This window comes from Mirounga angustirostris, unplaced genomic scaffold, assembly GCF_029215605.1.
Source record: "Mirounga angustirostris isolate CCGP_5_RB_7025 unplaced genomic scaffold, mMirAng1.0.hap1 SCAF_7, whole genome shotgun sequence".
In the NCBI taxonomy this organism is placed as follows: Eukaryota; Metazoa; Chordata; class Mammalia; order Carnivora; family Phocidae; genus Mirounga; species Mirounga angustirostris.
Genome location: NW_026991715.1, coordinates 8042994 through 8060310, shown reverse-complemented (window position 1 = coordinate 8060310; position 17317 = coordinate 8042994). Strand labels below are relative to the sequence as shown.

Sequence of the window (17317 nt, the reverse complement as noted above, 5' to 3'; positions counted from 1 at the left end):
CCCCCATGAGTGGAATCGTGGGGCATCTGTGACTGGCCTCTTTCGCTTAGCACAGTGCCCCCCAGGATCACCTCTGTTGTGGCACGCTGTAGAATGTCCTTTATTTTGCAGGCTGAATAGTATTCCACTTCAGGGCGTATATAGTACATTCTGCTTGTTTACTCATCCGTCGGTAGACACTTGGGTTGCTTCCACATCTCCGCTTTTGTGAATAATGCTACTGTGAATGTGGTCTACAGATACCCCTTGGGCAGCCCGCTTCCGGTTCTTTTGGGCATATACCTGGGAGTGGAATTGCTGGGCCATGTGGTAATTATATTTTTTAATAAAGATTGTATCTATTTATTTGAGAGAGACAGAGCATGAGAGAGGGGAGGGTCAGAGGGAGAGGCAGACTCCCTGCCGAGCGGGGAGCCTGACGCGGGACTCGATCCTGGGATTTCGGGACCATGACCCGAGCCGAAGGCAGACGCTTCACCAACTGCGCCACCCAGGTGCCCCCGGTAATTATATTTTTAACCGTTTGAGGGACCGCCGTACCGTTTTGCACAGTGGCTGCACCCTGTCACCTGGGCCGGTGAGGCGAGCCGGCCCTGAGGAGGGGGCGCCGCTGCGGGCGGAGCCCTGGAGGAGGAGGGGCAGCCGTCTTCTCCAGGGGACAGCCCTGTGAGTGTGCGGTCTGGAGCTGCCACGAGCTCACCCGCCCAGCCTCTGGGGAGGCTCGTCACTGCCGGGGGGCGGGCAGTGTTGCCCTGCACAGTGCCAGGGGTGTCTGTGGGGCAGGGATTTGGAGGAGAGGGCTACGGGACATTTGCCTGGTGTCACCTTGCTTGCCCTGGGACTCTGCCCTCGTGTCCTGGTGTGAGGCCTGGTGGCCTGGTCCCCTGTGGGGACTGGGGTCCCACGGGGTGCCCGATCCCACATGTCCTCCTCCCCTGAGTGCCCTGCAGCGGCCTCCAGTGACGGCTGGGCCCACTGAGCCTGCCTTTATCCCGGATATGGTGCTTTTGGTCATTGCTGGCCTTGCTCCTCTGGCTCCGCGTCTAGGCTCTTGCAGCCCACAGAGTGGCACGGGGCCACGTGGGCTGCCGTCCTGGCTCTGGAATTAATGAACATCCCAAGGTTGCTGGTGCGGGAGCCCGGCACTTCACCCTGGACGACACTCGGCAAGTGAGCGTCTGAAGGCCCGCAGAGCATCCTGGCCACGGCCCAGAGAACCTGGCCCTTATAGCCCCAGCTCTTCCCATAAATAAACCAGACAAGATCCTTCGTCAGATGGCATGGCCTGATTTTTGTTTTGGGAAATCTGGACTCGAAGGGGCAGCAGAGAGCCTCAGGCCCTGGGAGGGCTCCCGGCTCCGGGAGCGGCAGCTGGGCAGGCGGGCAGAGGACGGTCGGCGGTCAGCCTGCCCTGGATACCACGGCAGGTCCCAGAGATCCAAGCAGGAACAGAAGCCAGATGTGAAGAAAACCAGAGTCGGGCAGGGTGCCAGACTCTCTGTGCCTGTGAGGACGGAGATGTCCAGAAAGGGGCTGGCGGCCCAGGGACCCAGGGAAGGGGCGGCCCGTGGTGAAAAGCGCAAGCCAGGCACAACTTCCAGACCTGGGGACCCAGCACATGTGGGCGCAGAGGACAGGTCCCCTCCATTCCAAGTCTCACCCTTTCAACCCTTCCTGTGACCTCTGAGAGGAACTGAGGCTTAGGGAGAGGAGGGATGGGCCAGCACTGTACAGCGAGGCCTGCTTTTTCCCCGTCAGGGCTTCTGTGTCTGCTCTGCCTCTGAGGGCACATCCGTCACCGTTCTGAGCATGGTCTAGCATCCCTGCTTCCTGCTGTGGCCTTGACTGGCTCCCCTGCCCCCACCCGACCAGAAGGGAGGTCCAGGCTAAAGCTGCCCACTTCCTGTGGGGGCCAGCTGCCTCACAGCTCCCTGGGGAGAAGCCCTGCCCACCAAACCAGTCTTCATCCACCAGCCAGGCCACTGGTCCCTTGGTGAGCCTGTGTCTTCCCTCTGGCCAGGTGGACCCTCCTGGAGGAGCAGGACACAGCCTCCTAGACCCCTCGGACTTGGGGCTGCCTCTCTGGAAAGGGTATTGGATCGTGCTCCCCGTCTACAATTGCATTCCCTTCCAGCAACTGTGTAGGCTTGGCTTTGGGATTCCCAGGAAATGCTGGGGTGCTGGGGGCATGGGAAGAGCCCCATGGCAGGAGCCCTAGCTAACCTCTGGGGGTAAAACCAGCCTCTCCGCAGGACTGGAGGAGAGATGCCTGCCTGGAGCTGCCCCCAGTGGGGCTCTGGAGTGGGGCTCGTGCTGGTCCCAAGAGGGGATCTGGAAGGCGGGGTCCTCCCCCCGTTCCTCTTGCACTGGCTGTGCAGCATTCCCATCCCCCTGGGCTTTACACTCACTGCTCTGTGTCACAGGGGCTAGAAGGTCCACTCTAGGAAGGGGAGCATTGGGAGCCCCACGAGGCCAGCCTTGGGCATGCCCCGACTTTGTTGGAGTCCTATCTTTCTCCTTACCTGATTCGGGGTGATCTGTGCAGGTGGCTCCCCTCCTTCCTGCTCTCTGGAGTGCTGCTCCCTGAGCAGCAGCCCCGCTCAGCTCTGTCACTTCAGGACCCGGGACCACCCAGAACCCCTGCCAACATCTGGGTGACATTGGAGCATGGAGGCTGTTCTGGGCTGAATTGTGTCCCCACCCCTTATGCATATATCAAAGTCCTAGCCTCCCAGGAACCTCAGAATGTGACTGCATTTGGAGATAGGGTTTTTCCAGAGATTGATTAAGTTAAAATGAGGTAACATGGGGTTCAATGTGACTGGCGTCCTTGTAAGAAGAGGAAATTTGGACACAGACACACACAAAGGAGTGACCATGTGAGGACACCAGGAAAAAGTGGCCAAGGAGAGGAGGCCTCAGAAGAAACCAGCACTGCTAATGCCTTAATCTTGGGCTTCCAGCCTCCAGGACTGTGAGAAGTGCATTTCTGTTGCTGAAGCAGCCCAGACTGTGGTACGTAGTTGTGGCAGCCTGAGCAGACTGAGACAGAGGTGCTGGAGGTGGCATTGGCCCTGCTGTCTTGAGGGAAGATGCGTTGGCAGCTTCTTCTCAGAGCATTGGGTTGACAGATGCAGAGTGAGCCTGGGTGAATGCTGAGGAATGGTCCTGGGGTCATGAGGCCCATGGGTCCCGCAGCAGGACTCTGTGGGCTTTGCTCACCAGGGTGAGTCTTCTGGCAGTCTGGGATGGCTGGGTGGCAGTGTCTGTGGGGCCTGGGGTTCTGTGGGTGCACATGGCTGGTGACACCTTGGCCCAAGGTCCCTGCCAGCAGTTAACATATTGGGGTGTTAGCCCCCTCACAACGACCCTCAGCACCCCAAATAACACACACTTAGGAAGAAAGCATACGTTGGTGCTGCTAGACAAGCAGCCCTCCCCCCCAGTGCCTTGACCCGCCGTGCTGGTTCTGTCGGGACCAAGCTGGGGATGGAAGAGCTCAGAAGTACTGGCCCCCAGCCGAGTCAGAGGCCGGGAGGAAGGGTGAGTGTGCCTGGCCTTCGAGGAGGCAGGGAGGCCTGATGTGACAGTAGGGCAAAGATGTTGATTCCAGCTGGTGTGTGTGTTGTGTGGACTGGGCTGCCCCAGGGCCAATGCCAGCTGAGGCAAGGGGCTGTCAGCAGGACCTTGAACAAGGAATTTGGACCTTATTCTGTGAGCTGTCCTCCACCTCATGTCTCAAGGCCACAATCTGCTGGGGCCCAGCTGGTGAGATATGGAAACTCAGAAAGAAAAATTCCACTTTTTGATATTTTGGCAAATGTTCCTGCAGCAAGAGTCATTTTTCTTTTTTAGTGGAGAGCGCCTTGTTACTTATGTGAGTGTTAATTTGTGACTGGGGACATTCCCCGACGCAGTCTTTGTGCTGAACGAGACCTGGGAAATGTCAGCTGGAGTGTCTGTCAGTTCTTGTGATAGATGGGCAGGCCCGTCATGGTCGAAGGGTCTGAGCCTGACCCACTGACCCCTCTGCCCTGGCCAGACTGGGAGGCTGGTTCCATTTCCTGGAGGCCCTCTCTGGCGCTGATGTGCTCAGAGGCCAAGTATGGGACAGTCTGGACTCTCATAGGCTGGACAGGCCAGCTCCCATGGTAGCCACCCTAGTGCTGCCTCATTTGGTGGGAAGACCGCCAGGCCAGCCCCTGCACTGGCTTCCTGGAGGCACTCTTGCCGGCATCTTGTCTATCCTGTTTTACTCCCTTATCTTTCTCTTCCTGCTCCCACTCCTTCCCTCCTCCTTTCTTTGAACCCATTGATAGAAGTCCTTCATAAACATGTCAAAAAATACAGAATATACTAATAAGAAAGCAGAGCCCACCCCAAACTTTAACACTGTTAACTCTTTGTCACACATATTTCCAGACCCTTCTCATTTCATGTTAATGATAATGACAATAACTGGCTAGTGTGCGAGGCACCGTGCTGAGCACTGTATCTCCTTTAACCCTCACACCAGGTGTGCAAATACCATTACCCTCATTTTGCAGCAGCAACACTGAAGCTCGGAGTCCACACAGTTAGCCAGCACCGAGGTCAGCATTGGGAATTGAAGCAGAGTAACTTGGAGGCCATGCCCTGATTCGTCAGGCTCAGCTAACATTTAGCACAGAGATATACGTGACTTTACGTAAGAGCATCATACTGGCACTGGGCCTGCCTTTCTTAGTCAACAATACATCACGGATGTATTTGTTCTTTAAGTGGTAAAAAGTCTCCTCTGCAAAACTCTTTAGACCTAGCATAAATTTGTAAAATCTGTAGCTTTTTTGCAAGTCAAAGAGATTTTTGAAAGCAATCTGACCATTTACGTTTATTGTTATAACAGATATGTTTGTTGTTACTTCAGTCATCTTATTTGCATTTTCTGTTTTTCTGTTCTTGTGTTGTTTTTCTAGTCTTACGTATTTACTGTATGATCTAATCTTTCATTTCCAGGAATTTGGAGGGTATATATTAGTTTTATAGGTTGTGGCTTTTACAACTTCAAATAGGATTCTTAAACTAGTATTTATCAACTTTAGCAGCTTATCAGTAACTGTTGATTTCCCTATGGAAGATTGAGAAATTAATTGCAATTAAACTACTTCTTTCGTTCCTCCTGTGCCCTCTTTCACTTTTATTGACTTGTTTGACAGTTTTTGCCCCAACTTATTAAAGTTGAATTAGGAATTATTTTTATGTTGCACAGCTTTCCTTTCCAGAATGTATGGTAAACAACATCTGGTCTGTAATCATAATTATCACAGTGGAATGGATGCAGAGGCCAGTTCTGGTAGTTTCAATCTGTGATTTCCCCATTTGTGGGAACTTGATTTTGAAATCAAGCCTGGGTTGCATAAAGCAGCAGGCGAGGAATGATGGGGGAGGGGTGTAAAGCACAGCCGAGACAGATGCCATGAAGAGGACTCTGTCCAGCAGCAGAGGTGGGGCACGGTGTCTCTATGTCCCCTGCTTCTGGAGGCTCTGACTTGCTCAAGGTCACACACCTGGTTAGTTTGCCGACTTCGGGCTCCCATCCCAACCTCTTGGTGTCTAAGGCAGTGTTCTCTCTAGGCCATTGTTCCCTAAGCATTAGGAAAAGAGATGGATTAATGTGGCCTGAAACAAGACATTGAAAAAACACTGGACCCTATCAAAATCCCAGCTGGCTTCTTTTTTTTTTTTAAAAGATTTTATTTATTTATTTGAGAGAGAGAGAAAGAGAGAGCACATGAGAGGGGGGAGGGTCAGAGGGAGAAGCAGACTCCGTGCCGAGCAGGGAGCCTGATGCGGGACTTGATCCAGGGACTCCAGGATCATGACCTGAGCCAAAGGCAGTCGCTTAACCAACTGAGCCACCCAGGCACCCCCGCAGCTGGCTTCTTGGCAGAAATTGACAAGGTGATCCCTAAAGTTCATATGGAAATATAAGAGACCCAGAATAGTCAAAACAACATTGAAAAAGAACAGAGTTAGAGGACTCAACGCTTTCTTATTTCTGAACTTCCTACACAACTACAGTAATCAAGACTGTGTGGTACTGGCAGAGGGATAGATGTACAGATCAGTGAAGCAGAACTGAGGACCCAGAAATAAATCCTCACATTGATTTTTGACAAGGGTGCCAAGACAATTCAATGGAGGAAAAAATAATCTCATCGACAAATGGTGCTGAGACAATTGGACATCCACATGCAAAAGAATGAATTTGGACTTCTGCCTCATACCCTATAAAAGAATAACTCAAAATGGATTGTAGATGTAAAGATAAGAGCTAAACCTCTTAACAAATAGAGGAGTAGGTCTTCATTCTTTTGGGTTAGGCAAAACGTTAGAACACTAAAAGCACAAACAACAAAAGAAAAATAAGTAAGTTGGACTTAAGGAACGTCCTTTATAACTTCAAAGAACGCCATCAAGAAAATGAAAAGCAACTTACAAATTGAGGTGGAAATGTTTGCAAATCCAATAGGGACTTGTATCTAGAATATGTGAAGAACTCTTACTAGTCAATGAAAAAATGAAAATAACCCAATTGCAAAATGCGCAGTGGGTCTGAGTAGCCATTTCTCCACAGAAGAGAAACAAATGGCCAATAAGCAGATTCATCACATCTGCTGTCATCAGGGAAATTCAAATCAGAACCCCGGTGGGATGCCACTCCACGCACTCAAGGATGGCTAGAAGAAACAGGATCGATGATAACAAGTGTTGGATGAGGAGGTGGAGAAGTCGAAATACTGCTGCTTCCTCACTCCCCGCTGGTGGGGATGTAAAATGGTGCAGCTGCTTCGGGAAACAGTGTGGCATGGGGTTACCCTAGGACCTAGCTGTTCCACTTCTAGGTATATCCTCATGAGAAACGAGAACCTCTGTCCACACACAAAACTTGCGCACAAATGTTCAAAGGAGCACGATTCACAAGAGCCAAAAAGTTGAAAGAACGCAAAGGTCTATCAACCAGCAAATGGATAAATAAAATGTGGCACATCTGTACAATGGAATATTAGTTGATAATAAGACAGGAATTTAAGTATCGACGTATTTTACAGCATGGGAATCTTGAAAACATGGTGTTAGGTGAATGAAGCCAGCCACAGAAGATCACATACTGTATGATTCTGTTTATAGGAAATGTCCAGAATAAGCAAATCCGTAGAGACAGAAAATAGATCAGTGGTTTCCAGGGGCTGGCTTGTGCGTGTGTGGGGGAGACACTGGGGGAATATGGGAGTGACTGCTAATGTATACGGGTTTTTTTTCGGGGGGGGGTGATAAAAATGTTCTAAAATTGATTGTGGTGATGGTTGAATTATACACTGTATAAGTGGGTGAATTGTATGATATGTGAATTATAGCTCAGTAAAGCTGTTATGTATTAAAAAAGCACAAGTCTCATAGTGAGAAAGTTATTCCTCTCTCAATTCTATTTTAAACTTTCAGATTGAGTCAAAGGGAGTCTCAGTTTGATGCTAACAGGTCTCCAGTGCCTCTTCAATTTTTTTGTAACAGAGAGAGATTGAGATTCAGGCTCAGAGTCTTAGCCTACAGAAATATCCAGCTAGAATTTAACAAAACTGGGTGAGGCAGGAGTTGTGATGGTGGTGAAGAGAATGTAGGAGTTTGGTGTCCCCTCCCCACTGGATCTCCTGTGGGCCAGTGTTGGGGGACAGGCCTATGTTCCCAAGCCTGCCCTGCCCCACTGGGAGATCTGATCTAGCAGTGTAACTTCCTTGAGCCTTAGGCCTTAAGAGTCCCCCCCTGGAAATGGAGTGTCCCTCTTATAGAATTTTAGGGAGGGTTGAAATGGCATCATATTTGAAGACCTCTGTAGAACACCTGGTGTACAGTGGGGACTCAAGCCCAGGTCCCACCACGCCCCTTAGGAATGAAGGGCCGAGGCTTGCCACATTGAGGCACAGAGTGGGGATCCCATGCAAGGAGCGGGGCATGTGGGGGTCTGCTCAGGGATGGAGAGTGAGCTACTGTGGCTCCCAGGGAGGCTGTGGCCTTTCTTTTGTAGGCAGAGGCAATGATCCAGGGAAGGAGAGGGTTTCCTGCTCTTAGTTGTTTGTTTGGGGTCTTTCTACTGGAGCTCTCCAGGTCCTATTGGAATTATGGAAAGATGAGGCCGGGTATTGAGCTTGGCATTGGGGGCACATGTCTGTTGGGACTTCCTGGTTTTGAGCACTGGAAACCAACCTTGGGCAGCTTTGGACAAAAGAGGGATTTTCTGGAGCAAAGTTATCTTGAGGGGCCCGAAACCAGGCCCAAGAAAGGGCAGGGCCTGCTGGGTGAACTTACCGAAGCTCTGTGGTACGCAGGCTCAGGGCTGTGGTACGCAGGCTCAGGGCTGTTCCCTGTGTCTGCAGTCACCTGGCTCGGGAAAACATAAGGCCAAGCTCCGGCGGCAGCCTCCCCTCCAAGCTGGGAGGACAAGCTCTAGCCTGCACACCGGGGGAAGGGAGGGGTGTGGATGGCACATGGCAAGGGCCACATGGGGCCACCAAATGAGGCAGAGAGCAGGGGAGGCAGGGACTCTGCCCCAGACAGACTTCTGGAGGAGTGCAGAGCAATAGTGCATGGAGACGCGGGGGAGAGGACAGGAGTTTCCACAGGCTTGCTCTCACTTCCTGGCGGCCGGTGCCCCCACAGATGGCTGGTGCTCCTTGTCGAAAAGTGGAAAAATGAGGATGTAAAACATCCTCTGTGGGGCTGAACTGCGAAGGAGCCCCTGCTGGTTGGCTTGAATCCCATGGGGCTTTAGTTCTCACGCCTGTGATGTGTGGCAGTTGGGGTCCAGCGCCCCCCATAAAGCTTCCAGGGCCGCCCTTGTCTTCCCCAGGTGGCTGGGAGGGGAAGGACGCCCCAGAGGTGGCTGATCCCATTTTGGTAACGCACCCGCTAGACCATCATTATGAAAAGGGAGGAGAGAGGAAGGGACATGGTTCTGTCGGAGCTAAAAGAGCTCCAGGAATGGAAATCTTACCACATGCCAGCATTTTGGGGGACTCCTGTCTCAAGTGCACGTGTGTGTGTGTTTCCGAGCAGAGACGAGTTTTGGGTGACAGCAAGCTAATGCAGATGTGTGCTGCCTTGTCCCCCGTCAGAGTCTGGATCCTTCTGTGTTTGGACCAGCTTCTTTCTTTTTTTTCTATTCTCAGTCGTCACCGCTGCAACCTTGACGGGCCCCGACAGTCTTGGTATGGGAGGTTCCAAGAATGACAAGGTTGAGCGACAGCCTTGGTCCCCGTTGCGCGTACGTGGGATCCTAGTGCATGTTCCCCTGCGGCTCCCACTACAGGAGCCGGTGAAAACAGTGACCCGGGCGCCTTGTGGATGGGGACAGGAGGCACACTTGCTTTCCAGGGAGACCCTGGTTCCCAGAATGTCAGTGTTTTGAACACTTTAAAATTCAGAGTGACAGAGGATGTCTGTTAAGCCTTTAGATTCTCATAAATTGTTTTAACTCTTTGTTTTCCTTTCTAGTGACTACTTTGTCATAAACCAAACAGCAAAGGAACAGAGCCTAGAAGGAAGGAGTAGGGCAGGCATCTGATAATTCACCAAGTTCTGACAACTAGTGAGCTGATCTGATGACCAAAGAGCCACCAGGTTCCAGGCCCCTGCAGCAGCACCTGCGGGCCGGGGACGGAGTCCTCCCTGTGAGCCTCCCTCCTGGCTGGGTTGGGCCGACGGTCACAGAGTTCAAGAGCAGAGAGGGTTTGGGATAAGAGCCAGCATCGGGGTCCAGGGACACCAGGCTGGACAGACACAGGTGGGCTCCTGTGGAGTGCCCTTCAGACCAGCATGCTTCAGGGACTTCTTTCATATTTATTAAATGGGGGAGAGGAAGCAGATTCTTACGAACAAAAATTACATGTAGAAACAGATAAACTTGCCACTGACAGCAGGAAAATCAAAGTCCTGGAAAAAACGCAAAACAGAGCCCACGTTGCGTGTCTTGTTCTCTTTGTCAATTTTCTTTTGCAGATTTTGAGACTGATCATCCCTGGGATGCACACTAAGATGCTTGAAAATCAGGCAATGACACGAACCCCACTTTCTTTCTGGAGAGCCCCTCAGCAGGCTTATTCTGGTGGGTGGTCTGGAGGGGTGAGCCAATGCCAGTCTCAGGTGGTCATCCACGGGTCCTGAGCCGGCAGTGCTGGTCTCGAGGTGGGCAGCCTGCGCGGTCTCCCATGGTCAGCCTCTGGACTCAGTGTGGTCAGCCACTGGTCTTGGGGCAGGGGCCACCCATGGTCATCAGTGTGACATCCATGCGTGTGCATTCCCCCATACCTGAGAGAGAGGGGTTGATGCTGGGGAGCAATGTCTGCCCTGTCCATTTGGGAGTACTGTCAGTTAGAGGTCTCTGGTTTCACGAGGAAATCTGAGTAACCTGGCATCATACTGCAGATTGATCTCAGTGAGCTCTAGTGCCCTTCAGATGGGCATTTGGGAGGGTCCCTGCCAGGCAGCTGGGCCAACTGGGGCCCTGGTTTCCTGACTCTGGCAAGGCCCAGGACAGCATCCAATAGATTCAGTGCCCTTGGGTCAGCCCACCTGGAAGCCAGCCAGGGAGGAGAGCCTGACCGCTGGCATGGAGGGAGACCTCTAACTGTCCTGGGATCTCTGAGGCCAGAGAGGGCTGCTCCTCCCCAGATTGAGTTCTGGGTCATGGTTACACTGGGTCCCTCTGGAATAACCCCAGGGCTGTAGGCCTATGACATAGATGGCCCCCCGCCTGGGGTGCAAGGGTCCCTCCAGATGATGGGGTTGCCCTGCTGTTTGCTGATGTCCCACTGTCCTGCCCTAATTGCCACAGCAGGCCTGGTCTGGCCCAGGGGCCCACTCAGGAGATGCTCCTTCCACCTGGGACCAGGGTCTGATTCCTAGACCCTGTGTGTCCCTGGCAGGCCTCCCCACCCCTCGGTCTGTTTTTTCATTTGGAGAGCAAGCAGGTGGATGACATCATGTGGCTTGCCCTTGTTCTGTGGCCCAGGCTGCATGTGCTCCTGCAGCAGCCATGTGAGGGGGAGGGATGACCAACTCCATTTATAGGCCCAGGAAGCCTTAGCACCTTGGCTGAGGTCACCTGGCCAGACAGAAACAGTGCTGGGAACCCAGAACGCCGCAGTCTGTTCCCACATGGACTCGAATGGGTTCTATTAATAAGATGGGTTTGAGACACCAGTCTGCCCCCAAACCACAAACATGGGAGATGTCAGCGGCACTAGAGAGGAAGTAACTGTTGCTGTTGTCCACCCTCACCCACATGGCGGTGGAAGGGGATTGGCCCAGGGTGTCCCAGCCCTTCCTGTCTGTGTCTCAGAGGACATGTCCCATTGTTTGGGGGTCATTTATTCACTCATCTGCAAGCACTTGCTCACTCCCCGCCTGGCCTGGCAGGACCCTGTGATCTAGGCATGAATCAGAGTGTGGGGGCCTGCAGAGTTCCCATGGGCCTGACCGCCCCTCTCCCCTCCCACAGACTGGTGACCTTGGCGCCCCCGTCTTGGCCCCCATAGCTCTGGCTCCTACCCTTCCTCTGTATTTTGGACCCCTTCCCTGGAAGTCCAAGATGCTGCAAACCCATGTTTTCATGGGGGCTGCCACTCCTGCTTCTCTCATCCTGTGCCCCTCAGAGAATGGCCACCCCCTTCCTCCCACTGCCCGCTGGGACCCTTTTTAGTTTCCTGCAGCTGATGTAACACATTACTGAAAACAAGAGAAGCTTATTCTCTCACAGGTCTGGAGGCCAACGTCAAGGTGTTGGCAGGGCTGTGCTCTTTCTGGAGGCTCGTGAGGAGAACCTGAGGGAACTCTTGGCCAGTTTAGCTGGTGTGTCAGATGGGCAACAGGAACTGCCAACTTCTCCAATGTTTTGAGAGAATTTGAAAATCTGGTCGTTTATGCGAAATCCTCTGGTTCTTAAGTTGGAGCAACTAATTTAAGCTTTTAAAAGGCCCTGAGTGAGGTCACCAAGTTGGCAGAGTAGGGGACTCAGCCTCCATCCCCCAACAAAGATGAATAATTAGGCAGCTATCCATAAACAACATCTCTGAGAGAACTCCGGAGTCCACTTAAGAAACTTCAGTGACACAGTAGAACAAAAACCCTGAGAAAAACGGTGCAAGACGAGAAGGAAGGCAGCTCCATGTTGTTTACATCATCCCGTCCCCCAGGCCAGCACTGCTCAGTGCCAAGAGGGAACTCCACAGCACGAACGAGTTTCCCACACCGGGAAAGAGAGAGTGGGGTGAGCAAGCAGCTTCCCTAGCCTCTCTGGCAATGAACAGAGGACCCAGTCCATGTCACCCCATCCAGTGAAGCTGAGATATCTAGAGACAGCTAGGAACTAGAAGGGCAGGGGTTACCAGCGTGAGGGGTGACCATGGTTCCCAGTCATCTGCTGTGCAGGGGACACGAGCAGCTTTTGCTGCTGAGAAAACCAATGGCCAGCACAGCTGCTGTGGACCCCTGCAGATTTTCCCACTGAGTTTTCACCCCACAGGCTTTTACGTTCACAGAAGCTAGCTGCTTGAGTCCCTCCAGCTCCCTCCTCCCATCCCCTTAAGCATGGGATCTGCATCAGCAGCCTGCCTGGGCTGCTGTGGCTGCACGAATGAAAACACCAGCCTAGGCCCTCTGGATGACCCCCCACGGCCATGTACACACAGCGTAGCCCCCAGCTGGGCACATGCATGCCACTGACCTGACTCCGTGTCATCAACCTCCACTGCCACGTGTGCACCCATGGTGTGACCCTGCAGCCATGGGAATGCACACTGACAGCCAGGTCATTGGTAACTGCTAATGTGACTGTAGTTGGCTCTGGTTCTTGCTGTTGGTCCTGGCGCTTGTCACGTGTATGTCTGCAACCAGACCCTGCCACTACACAGGCACCTGCAGCTGGTCCCCACAGCTGAGTGTGTGCATACCAGCCAGCTCTGGCCACCACCACTGCCTGCCCTGATCTCTAGCCGCTGGACCTGGAGGTGCCACTGAAGACCCCAAGAGTGCTTGTAGCCATTGCAGACCCCTGCAGTGCTCACCAAAGACTATGCAGCTGTCAATGTCGTGGATCCTCGCAGCCTAAGCCAAGGAGACATCGTGTCCTTCCTACCCACCCTGCCTCCCCCTGGACCCAGAGCCACCACACACCCCTGCAGTTGGTGCCCTGCTTTTGCCCACTAGATCTGGGGTCACAGCATGACCCAGTGTGCTCCCACCTGCAGGTGAAGGTCAGTTCATAAAGTCTGAAAATGCACAGAAACCTGTGCAAGGCTACAGGAATTATGAAGAATCAGAAAAATGTGACACCATCAAAGGATCACAGTAGACTCCCAGTAACTGATCTCAAAGGAAGGGAGATACATGAATTGCCTAATAAAGAATTCAAAATAATTCTTCCAAAGTTGCTCCGAGAGCTCTAAGAGAGCGCAGATAAACAATTTAACAAAAACCAGGAAAACAATACAATAACAAAATGAAAAATTGAACAAAGAGATGAAAACTTAACAAGAACCAAACAGAAATATTGGAGCTTAAAAATACAGTGATGGGGGCGCCTGGGTGGCTCAGTTGGTTAAGCGACTGCCTTCGGCTCAGGTCATGATCCTGGAGTCCCTGGATCGAGTCCCACATCGGGCTCCCCGCTTAGCGGGAAGTCTGCTTCTCCCTCTGACCCTCCCCCCTCTCATGTGCTCTCTCTCTCTCATTCTCTCTGTCTCAAATAAATAAAAAATCTTTAAAAAAAAAATACAGTGATGGAAGTGAAGAATTCAATAGACAGCGTCAACAGCAGACTGGACTGTGTAGAAGAGACACTCAGTGAGCTAGAAGGCAGATCATTTGAAGTTATCCAGTCAGAGGAACAAGAGAATGAAAAGGAACAAGGAAAGCCTGTGGAGCTTAGGAGACACCATTAAAAGAAACAATCTACGCATTATTGGAGTCCCAGAAGGAGAAGAGAGGAGAAAGGGGCAGAGTTTATTTAAAGAAATAATGGCTGAGAACTTCCCAAACCTGAAGAGAGATTTGGACTTCCAAGCTCATGAAAATATCACCCCCAAATTTCAATCTAAAAGATCTCTGGGGAGCCTGGGTGGCTCAGTCGGTTAAGCGTCTGCCTTCAGCTCAGGTCATGATCCCAGGGTCCTGGGATCAAGTCCTGCATCAGGCTTCCTGCTCAGCAGGGGGTCTACTTCTCTGTCTCTTACTCTCCCTCTGCCCCTCCCCACTGCTCATTCTTTCTCTCTCTCAAGTAAATAAATAAAATCTTCAAAAAAAATTAAAAAGCTCTTCTCCAAGACACATTATAATAAAACTGTCTAAAATCAAAGACAAAGAGATCCTTATAAAAGCAGCAAGAGAAAAAATTTCTCTCCTACAAGAGAACCCCCATAAAGCTCTCAGTGGATTTCTCAGCAGACATTTTGCTGGCCAAGAGAAACTGGGAGGATATATTCAGAGTGCTGAAAGAAAAAAAAAACCCAAACAAACAACTACCAACAAAGAATACTTTATCTTGCAAAGTTGTCCTTCAGAAATGAAGGCACGATAAAGACTACCAGCCAAACAAAAGCTGAGGAGAGCTCATCACACTAGACCCACAAGAAATGCTAAGAGTTCTTCAAGCTGAAAGAAGAGGGTGCTAATTAGTAACATAAGAACATGTGAAGGGGCGCCTGGGTGGTTCAGTCGGTTAAGCATCTGCCTTCGGCTCAGGTCATGATCCCAGGATCCTGGGATTGAGCCCCACATCAGGCTCCCTGCTCAGTGGGGAGTCTGCTTCTGCCTCCCTCTGTGTGCGTGCTCTTGCTCTCTTGCTCTCTCGTTCTTTCGCTCTCTCTCAAAAGACTGAAATCATACCAAGTAACTTTTCTGATTACAGTGGTATGAAACTAGAAATCAACAACAGGAGGAAAACTGGAAAATTCACAAATACGTGGAAATTAAACAACACATTCTTGAACAACCAGTGGGTCAGAGAAGAAATCGAAAGGGAAATTGGGAAAATACCTTGAAACAAAAATGGAAACACAGCATACCAGAACTTCTGTGATACTGCAAAAGCAGTTCTAAGAAGGAAGTGTATAGTGATAAATACCTACAATAAAAAAGAAAGATTTCAAATAAACAACCTAACTTTATACCTCAAGGAACTTGGGAAAGAAGAACAAACTAAGCCCAGAGTTAGCTGAAGGAAGGAGAAAACAAAGATCATGGCAGAAATGAATGAAATAGAGAACAGAAAAACAATAAAAAGAATCAACAAAGCCAAGTAAACTTAAGATGTAAATAAAATTTAAAAAAACATTACAACCGACATCACAGAAATATAAAGGATCATAAGAGAATAGTATACAACAGATTGGACAACCTGGAATAAATGATAAATTCCTAGAAACATACAACCTACCAAGACTGAATCAGGAAGAAATAGAAAGTCTAAACAGACCAATAATGAGTAAGGAGATTGAGCTAGTAATCAAAAATATTTCCAAACAAAGAAAAGCCCTGGTGTAGATGATTTCACAGGTGAATTCTACCAAACATTTCAAGAAGAATTAATGCCAAGCTTTTCAAACTCTTCCAAAAAATCCAAGAGGAAGGAATACTCCCAAACTCATTTTATGAGGCCAGCATTGGAAACTACAGGCCAAGATCCCAGGTGAATGTAGATGCAAAAATTCCCAACAAGCTACTAGCAAACCAAATTCAACAGCACATTGAAAGGATCATGCATATGATCAAGTAGGATTCATCCCTGGGATGCAGGGTTGTTGCAACATATGCAAATCAATAAATGTGATACACCACCTTAACAGAATGAAAAATAAAATTCAGAGGATCATTTCAATAGATGCAGAAGAAACATTTGGCAAAATTCAACCTCCTTTCGTGATAAAACTCTCAACAAATTGGTTATAAAAGGAACATAGCTCAACATAATAAAGGTTGTATGTGACAAGCCTGCAGCTGTCATCATGCTGAATAGTGAAGGGTTAAAAGCTTTCCTGCTAAGATCACGAGCAAGACAAGGGTGCTCACTCTCACTAGTTGTATTCAACTTAGTATTGGAATTTCTTCTTCTTTTTTTAAAGTTTATTTATTTATTTTTTTTTAGTAATCTCTACACCCAATGTGGGGTTTGAACTTATATAAGACCCGAAGATCGAGAGGCGCACGCTCTTCTGACTGAGCCAGCCGGGTGTCCCAGTACTGGAACTTCTAACCAGAACAGTCAGGCAAGATAAAGAAAAGGCCCCAAATAGGAAAGGAAGAAATAAAATTGTCCATGTTTCCTGGTTACATGATCTTATGTATATAGAAAATCCTAAAGACTTACCAAAAACTGTTAGAATTAATAACCAAATTTATTAAAGTTTCCGGATACAAGAATCAACATACAAAAATCAATTAAATTTCTATACACTAACAATGATCTGAAAAAGAAAGAAAACAGTTTCATTTATAATAGCATCTAAAATGTTAAAAGTATTAGGAATAAATTTACCCAAGGAAGTGAAAGATCTATACACCAAAAAAAAAAAAAGAAAGAAAGAAAGAAAGAAATTAAAGAAGACACAAATAAATGGAAAGATATACTGTGTTCATGGATCAGCAGAGTTAATAATGTTAAAATGTCTGAACTACTCAGAGCCATCTATAGATTCAGTGAAACGTTATTAAAATTCCAAATTCCAATTCAAAACCAACCCTAAAATTTGCATGGAACCACCAAAGACCCCAAATAGTCAAAGCCATCTTAAGAAAGAACAAAGGTGGAGACATCATTCTTTTTGATTTCGAACTAGATCTCAAAGCTACAGTAACCAAAATAGTATGGTATTGACACATAGACCAATAGAACATGATTGAGAGCCTAGAAATAATCCCACACATATACAGTCAGTTTATATTTCACTGGGAAGCCAAGAATACTCAATGGGGAAAGAATCTTTCAATAAATGTTGTTGGGCAAACTGGATGGTCACATGCCAAAGAATGAAACAAGACCCCAGTCCTATACCACTCACAAAAGTTAACCCTAAATGGATTAAAGACTTCAGTGTAAGACCCAAAACCTTAAAAATAGAAGAAAATATAGGGAAAAAGCTCCTTGACATTGGTCTCGGCAATGGTTTTTTGAATATGACATTGATAGCATGAGCAACCAAAGCAAAAATCAGTAAGTGGGACTACATCCAACTAAAAAGCTTGTGCACTGCAAAGGAAACCATCAACAAAATGAAAAGGCAACCTATGG

General features: G+C 49.4%; 1 protein-coding gene across 7 annotated transcripts in view; it reads left to right on the top strand.

Annotated features, from left to right (window-relative positions):
- ADAMTS2 (ADAM metallopeptidase with thrombospondin type 1 motif 2) overlaps positions 1 to 17317 on the top strand; it is a 224063-nt gene that overhangs the window by 55407 nt on the left and 151339 nt on the right. The gene's annotated exons all lie outside the window — the stretch shown is intronic.